Below are 8,852 nucleotides of genomic sequence, written 5' to 3'. Positions count from 1 at the left end.
AATGATATCAAAACCCCATATAAAAAACATTAGTTACACAATAACATATATGTATCTTATATGTAACATGTGTGTTTATAATTAGATAACATACATATACTGTGCATGTAAAGGAAAAAATATATCGTATGTACTTTTAATCTAATGTGACATGGACTGGTACAGTGGAATTAGTGGGTGGATGCAGAAGGGGGCCATTTTGTGGATGAAAAAAACATATTTGAAAACTACCAAATGCAATGATTGTCATGCCGTTTTTTCTTAATGATTTGCAGAATTGTCGATTATTTAGTCAGGAAAACAATGCAAAACATACAGTATTGTACCATACTAACTCGCACAGTCATTACAAAACACACACCATTCTGAACTGAATCACGAGAAAGGCATTGTGGGAGGTTGCACAGCCAATAACAAATCAGTATTTTTCTGACTCCATTACTTTAACTAATAACACACCAGCATTTTATATTAGGTGGACCCATAGTAAATAGGAATATTGGAGAAGTAACTCCACATTTGCAATAATACCTCCAGGAACGCTGGAATTGCATTGATATCGACCTTAACTTGGCCTCAAGGCTTTAATGCTAGGCCTTTGATGCTAGGTCCTTAGCTTGGCCTTAGATACTAGGTCCTTAGCTTGGCCTTTTGATTTTTGCATTCCGGAGATGGAATAAGAGCTTGCTCTGTCCACTCCACGCATCGGCCCGGTATTGCAGTACCTCCGGGAACGGTGCATTCGCAATGATCGCAACAAGGCTTTAGGGCTAGGACCTTAGCTTAGCCTTTTGGCTGAGAGTAAGTGTCCCGGCTCCTAGGCTTTGTAGCATATAATGAACTGACCGATAACGGATAATGGATAATGAATAACGAAGATAGATCAATAACCCTTAAAAACCCCAAAAACCCCCCCTCAAGTAGGATTTTTATATTTTTGACAAGGGAAATACATTAACTATGGCTAAGTAAAAAAGTACCTTTCACTCTCAAAATTGTTACCTCTGCCATAATGTTCAATGGACCCCCAAAGAGACGGTCACACCACTTTACGAAATTATCAAACTACTGGGAGGATTAAGGTATTTTTTTTACCCTCTTTGCAGGATTTTCAAGACAAGTCATTTTTATTTGTCTAGCTCTTAATCACAGGAAGTCTCAAAGGGCTGCACAGACCACAGACTACTGCAAACCACATACTATTATGACACCATCCCCTGATCTTTTCCCCACTATACGACAAAACTAATTAATTACTTCGCATACCCAGAAACCTAAATTCAAATTTTGCAGAGTTCATGAGCATGACAAGTTCCATCTCAAAGAAGCCTGTCTGCTATTTTCAAATGTCACATGGAATGGTTGTCTGCTATTGTTTTCACAAAGATGCTAATATCCTAGTGATAAACTACATTCCACAATGCCTTTAACCTCATTCAGTTCAGAATCGAGTTTGCTATGTAAAGACATTGCTAGTCAATGATAAAATAATGTGCAGTGATGCTAAAAGAGGAAGCAAAAAGGTGATGACCACGGAAAAGAAGCTTGCAATTATCAAGAAACATGAAGAATAAAAAACAATGGGTACCCTTGCCAAGTATGATCATAACCAATTAACAATCAATTATTTAAAAATAAGAAGGCGGTTAACATATGCTACCCCTCTGCATCCACCTGCTACTCTCCTTAAACCCTTTGTTTCCCCTTTGCACGCTTATTTATTTATAATGCTATTTACACATTTATGACAAATAAGTAGTTATTGCTAAATCCAATGTTTTTATTTTATCTGGGGTAGCGAGGGTTTTGGAACTCATTAGTCTAAATTCCTCACTATTTGCCAATTTCCCTGTGGTCCACACTTCAAAATTGATTGATATTGTTCTACTGTAATCACATGCAGAAAATGTAATGGTGTTTGATAATGTAATGAAAACAAATGCATTGGATATTATGAAAAAAAATACAGAACACATGTCATGATTTTGTTAATAATAAAAACAAACTGTTTTAAGCATCCCTAAAATTCGTTTTGAAGGTTATTTCAGTTGAAGGAGCTTTTGAAAATATGTTGTCCCATTGAGAGGATTGGCTTTGAGTCTTCTTTTTCAGATAGAGCAACACAGCAGCCGCTGTTCGTTTTTAGTCGTTCCTACATAAACCACGTCCATCTGCCGACATGCCACTACATCTGCTATTCAGACGCCAATTCATCCTCGTCGGTTTGGGTTCGGGTCTCTTTAAATGTCACCAGGGCTGTTTAATTCCGCCCGCGGTTGTTTTATCAGGTTTTGCCGGGCTATCATTGACCCTGGTATGCCCCTTACGGGTCACTTCCTGTCCAGGAAGATGCATTAGTATGGCACACACACACACCAAATATATTGATACTAAACAAAAGCACCTGGCAGGAAAAAGGATTCATCCGGGGTATGTGTGTTAACATAGCTAAATTATGCCTCAAGTCGGTTGCATGGAATCAGGTTAAATTTAGCTCGGCTCAGTGACTATGGGGATTTATTCTTGTCATGATTGCCGATGCAGAGCACCTGTGACTGCTCAATTGGCGCCAACAGCCCGGAGAGCTGATTGGCTGATGAACTCCTTTTAAACCCCCGACTTCCAAGGGATCCCTGTCAGATCGTTATGCGAAACGTTGCTCCCAGCTCGGCAAGCTCTTACGTCAGACTCTGTTCCTGCCCTGTTTTTCTCTGCCTGATCCTCGTTGCTAACCTTTTTCCGGACCTGACTCTTCCCCGTTCTGCCTGCCCGTTATCCGATCTGGTTTGCCCCGCTACCTGCCTGCCTCCTGTTGCCGACCTCGTTTCAGAACTTGACACCGCCCTTACTCTCCAGTCTCGGCTAACGACTTGTAATTCCTGCCTGTCTTCGACCCTTCTCGCTCGACACGGAGTGCCAGTTCCGCATCTCCTGCTCCCCTTGTCCGTCAACCATCGGATCGTGGAAGCAAGCCCTGCTCTCCCTCTTTATTAATAAAAAAACTGAGAAAACGAGAGCTATTGGGTCCTGTGTCTGTTTCTGGTCAGTGACAATTTTCTCTGGCTACCTTTCAGGCTAATATCATCTCCAGAGATACATCTATCACTTCTACTCTCAATTGTGTGAACCATGGGTTTTATAACAATTGGGGGTATTTTTTTGGTATGTTACATTATTTGACATATAATTGTCATGATTACCGATTGGAATGACCTGTGCCCGCTCATTTGGCGCCAGCCGCTGCAGGCTTTCCGATTGGCCACCTGTCACTATTTGAATCCAGCAACTGTCAGTCCCCTGGTGTCAGTCCGTCTGCGAATCTCCGTGTATACAAGGCAAGCCTTTTTCCCGCTACGACCTTTTTTGATCTCGACCAGGTCTGCTCTCCTATCCCGAATTACGAGGCGTTTCTGATCCCGACCACGTCTGCTCTGCCGTCCCGGCTATCGACCAGTTTTCCACCCCTGACACCGCCATTGCTCGCCACGGAAGATCCACTTCTGTGTTCCGATCACAAACCGAGTACGAGAGCGAACACCGGATCGTGGGCGCACCCCTTCCTCGTTCCTTCAATAAAACTTGTGGTAAACGTTACGCGAGTGGGTCCTGTTTCTGCTCTGGTCCTGACAAAAATGAGTTAGATCAAGCTGCACTTATTCAGATTTTTGAGCTCTTTCTGTTTTATTTTTTTCATACGTATCTCTTATGCATTTCTTTTTTTAAACAATGTTTACAACAATTTCATTGTTTTAAATATTTACCAATTATGTATGTACATTCATTTTACATAATAATAATAATAATAATAATAACATGACAGTGATGATGCGTTATAAAAAAATCACTGCAAAATATAAACATGAATATAAACCTTTGCTCCATGAGCAGATAATTTCACTCATTTTGAGTATATTTTTTCCTATTCTAAATTCATTTTAAGTTGTTTCTTGAATACAACCAATACATAGTTGAATAATGTTTTGTCTAGCTTTGTGGGTTGCTCATTTTAAGTAATGTTTTCTGTCTCAAAGAATATGTAAAAGCACCAAACGATCTATTAATTGCTAAACATGACAATTGTGCTTACTTTAAGCATATATATTATTAATTCATTAAAAAAAACAGTACAATAAGAAAGAAAATATAAAGAAAGAAATATAATCAGACTGAGCAAAATATTCTTAGAATGAAGTAATATTTATAAGAGCAGTCAATATCCAATAGTGTACATTGTTATCGGGTATTTTGTATAGATAAATAGCAAGATAACAGAAAGATAGATAGATAGATAGATAGATAGATAGATAGATAGATAGATAGATAGATAGATAGATAGATAGATAGATAGATAGATAGATAGATAGATAGATAGATAGAGATAATTGATTTGATTGAGGGTGAAGATAAAATCCAAATGTGTCAATGAATATTAATTAAAAACATCAAACTGATCAGCGCACGTATTGAAAAAAAAAAAAACACCAATCAAAATGTCCAATGTCATCTTCTAAGCAAGATAATAAGTTATATGATGTATAGCATTATTTATTTAACAATTTTCTATTTGTGATACTTTTGAGGAGTTTCTGCACACCAACCATCTGTTGTTTTCCAAGTGGTGCTTGCATACTGTACTATACTGTGAATGAGTGACTATACTCTTGGCAAGGCAAAGAAACAGATTGTAGCCCTTCTTTAATGATAAACCTAATGCTTGAAAAGACCCATCTGCCTTGCTAAATGTCAGCCACCAAACATACAAAAACTTTTAACTCCATGGCTGCTGTGATTTGTTTTGAGATACCAGCTGCTTATCATTTTAGTTGCGGCTAAACAAAAGCTTATCTGCAAAAAATCCAGGATATATAAATTGAATTGTCTTTATTCATCTCAACATTGTGAAACATTATATGCAATGTGATTGGCCATGGCACTGCAGGGTAAACATTTAATACTTAAAAAAAAACAAATAAAAACAATGAAAGACTCATCTCATCAGCCGTACCGCTTATCCTCATTAGGGTCGCGGGGGGGCTGGAGCCCATCCCAGCCATCACCGGGCAGTGGGCAGGGGACACCCTGAACTGGTTGCCAGCCAATTGCAGGGCACACAGGAACAGACAACTCATTCGCTCATTCACACCTAGGGACAATTTGGACCGGCCAATTCACATGAAATGCATGTTTTTGGAACGTGGGAGGAAACCAGAGTACCCGGAGGAAACCCACGCAAGCACGGGGAGAACATACAAACTCCGCACAATAAGTCTGGAGCTGGATTTGAACCCACGACAGGTTCCCATGTCATGAACTGTGCCGCACAAGCGCTAACCACTGCGCCGCCGTGCTGCCCCCAATGAAAGACTATAAGTATAAAATGAATAAAAAATTGTTACAATATTAGTGAAATGTTTGTAAAGTAAGAAGAAAAGTGCACTAGGATTTGCAAATAAATGAATGAAAATCAAACAATGTTATTTTAACATTTTATTTTCCACATTCTGTCTTTCATGGCTGATATTTATCAGCTTTGACAATTACAGGAGACTCTAATATTTTCAAGTGGGATAATTAGCAAAATCAGTATATATATATATATATATATATATATATATATATATATATATATATATATATATATATATTTTTTTTTTTTTTTTTTTTTTTTTTTTTTTTTTTTGTCTCTGCCAAGGTTTAATGAAAAACAAGTATAGTATTGGAGTGGCACGGCGGATGGGTGATAAGCGCAGAGCCCAACTTTGAGTTGATATCCAATTCCAGCTACCGCAGCCTCCCCGTGTGGAGTTTGCATGTTCTCCCTCTGCCTGCCTGGGTTTCCTCACACATTCCGAAGAACATGCATGTCAGGTTAATTTGGCGGTTCAAATGGTCCCTAGGTTTTTTGGGGGAGTGAATTGTCTGTCTCTGTGTGCCCTGAAACTTGCAACCAGTTCAGGTGTCCCCTGCCCACTGCTCGAATATAGATGGGATGGACTCCAGTGCTCCTGCGACCCTCGTGAGGATAAGTGGCACGGAAAATTGATGAATGGAAGGTATAGTGTTGGTTGATTAACTCCAACATAACATTACTCTCTTTCTTCAGTTAAGAATTTATTGTGCATTCTAAAGATTGTGAGTTATTGTTATGCAATATGTTATTTTGCCGTGGTGCACTGCTTAGCACATTCGACTATCACGCGGAAGGTCCCTGGTTCAAGACCAGGTGGAAACATGTCGGCTTAGAAAGGTATAGTTGCCACCAGGTTGTATTTGCCCAAGACATAACACAGTAGTAGGGTTCCCTACACCCTAGTGGTTAAGGGTTAAACATACCAATCATTTAATCGCTATGGGTCTCAAGGCTTGCTGAAATAAAAACATGATAACCACATAAACAAAACTTGTGTTTGTCAAATAATACAAAGAAGGCACATACATCACTACCCTGGCTATGTTGCATAGTTGCACTCAATTGACAATAGAATGCAGTAAGTTGTGAACTGTATTCAATTTATATTCGTCCCAAGGCTCTCAGTGATGATAAAGAGCGAAGCAAAAACTTGATAACTATGAAAATGAAGTTTGCCATTATCAATACAAGGAGGGTGCACAAATAGGTACCACTGCTAAGTTGCATAGCGATATTCAATTGACGGTCAGGACTATTATTCTGGAGATGATTCAAGCATGGACATCTTATAAAAGCATGACAATCTTAATAGAAATTTTAAAATCAGTTTTAGTTTCAATACCATCTCCTTTACCCTCTGCAGCCACCTGCTACTCCACTCTACCCACTTATGTTATGCCAAAGGTAAATACATTCCCAGGTCACCTGCATATGTAATCAGGCATGGAAATTGTTCGGTGGTTAAATGGTTGGGAAGGGTGTTGAGGAGAAATGTTCTGTCACACTGTACAACCCCAAAAAATATTGATGAGATTATTTTGTCTGAATTTAGCTTTAAGTCGTTTGCCTAGTTACTGTGGTACTGTATTCTCTACAGCCAGCTTTCTCCTGAACAGGAAATCATCAAGGCTACAACTATCCCTAGGTGTTTATCTGGCACTTCTACCGTCCTGTCCGTACATACTTATTGTGTTTGGTAACAAAAAAAAAAAAAACATTTTCTCCTTGAATCTACACAATTCACTTAGGTCACCCGTTTTGACCTAAAAACGGTGAACTCTTCCTATAGGTAAGATGTTGTCAAGCCTCTATTATGTTTAGGTAATACGCTACAATTTTGTAGTTCAATGTTTTTTTTTTTTTTAATCTGGCATACTAGGGGTTTGGAACACATGAGTTTATCACCATAGGTTCTCTACCCCGCTATAAAGCAATTTTACTTTACTATCCCCATGTCCTATTCCGGGTGTAATCCACTAGCCCCTAAGACAGAGATAAAATGGATATTGAAAAAAACAACAACATGTTTTATTGATTACCATGACAGAATGTAGTGCGGCAAGTAGACACCTCCGCCAATCCTCAAAGTTTCCCCCCTGTGTAAGGACAATAAAATTTTATGCACCTGTGAGCAACAGGATTGTATCTCATTTTAAGTACAGCATCCCTGACATGCCCCCTCCCCCCTTTTTTATAGGGCACCTTCGCCGCCTTGTCGCATGCACACAAAACAGCGCAGTGACAATCACAAGATGCAATCATCAGCTTGATTCAAAGTCACTTTTACTCGCAGTGACTTTGTGGAGGGAGCACGAGCGTGAGAAGTCGCGTTGAGTTTGGCTCGGGCTACTTTAAGTCGGCTGAGGATTACAAGAGATCAGTCTTGTGCGTTGTGGATTTTGCAGCCACTTATGGACTGCTGATTGGTGCAAAACTACAAAGTTGATTTCGTAAAATACTGTTTCTTAACAGGCAGGTCAGGAACCAAAAGTAGGTTGCGGACCTATTGACGGTAAATAATGTTGATAAGAGGAAAAACAATGGGGGGTTGATTGCACTCCTTAACAGGAGATGGTGATCATGGCCTCCTGAATCTATCCGTCCTTTCCAGTCAACTGGCACTGTTACAATAGTGTTTGAGAGGGACCACATCTTGTGTGTTTTTTTTATTTTATTTTCATCACAATTAAAATGGCTCTCAGTGGCTCTTTGTCATAAGGGGAAGAAAAAAATGATATAAGAATTGAGTAAAAGAAAGAAACATTTGCGAAATAGAAAAACGAAGTATGAGTGTCTGCCATTGAGGCACCTCTGGAAATTACAGTAAATGTTTTTAAATGGTTATTTTAATGTCATGTTTTTAACTTTTTACCAGCCTATTATTCATTTTTTTTTTAATTTATTATTGATCTAGTGTTTTTTAAAGATGTTATTTGTCAGGACCAGAACGGAAACAGGACCCAATTGCGTTACGTTTCTTACAAGTTTTATTGAAGGAAAGAGGAAGGGCGCCACCCATGATCCGGTGTTCGCTTGACTCGTACTCGGGTTGTGATCCGAACACAGAAGTGGATCTTCCGTAGCGAGCGATGGTGGTGTCTAGGGACGGAAAAAAACGGGTCGGTAGCCGGGACTGTGAGAGGAAGGCGTAGTCGGAGTCGGAAGCGAGTGGTAAGCCAGAGCGGGTCAGTAGCCGGGACTGGGAGAGTAGACGTTGTCGGGGACAAAAAGAGGTCGTAAGCCGGGACGGGAGAACAGACATGGTCAGGAGCAAATCAGGTTGTAGCCGTAGACAGACGGGAGCAGAAATGGGACAGTTGGGAGTCAGGGTCGAAAAAGGCTTGCCTAATATTCACTAAGGTCCGCAGACGGACTGAAACAGGGGACTGACAGTACTTGGTTCAAATAGTGACAGGGCGCAAATCAGAACGCGTGGCGGTTG

General features: G+C 39.8%; 1 non-coding gene across 1 annotated transcript; it reads left to right on the top strand.

The window, feature by feature from the left end:
* The first annotated feature begins 565 nt into the window (after positions 1 to 565).
* LOC148367135 (U2 spliceosomal RNA) lies at positions 566 to 747 on the top strand. The gene has a single exon (XR_015850384.1). It is a non-coding gene; the product is annotated as a U2 spliceosomal RNA (small nuclear RNA).
* Positions 748 to 8,852: the final 8,105 nt, after the last annotated feature.

Source organism: Urocampus carinirostris, chromosome 4 (assembly GCF_059441175.1).
Source record: "Urocampus carinirostris isolate Australia breed hairy pipefish chromosome 4, RoL_Ucar_1.0, whole genome shotgun sequence".
Classification (NCBI taxonomy): Eukaryota; Metazoa; Chordata; class Actinopteri; order Syngnathiformes; family Syngnathidae; genus Urocampus; species Urocampus carinirostris.
The sequence above is the reverse complement of the archived record's forward strand: the minus strand, read 5'-3'. Positions and strand labels throughout refer to the sequence as shown.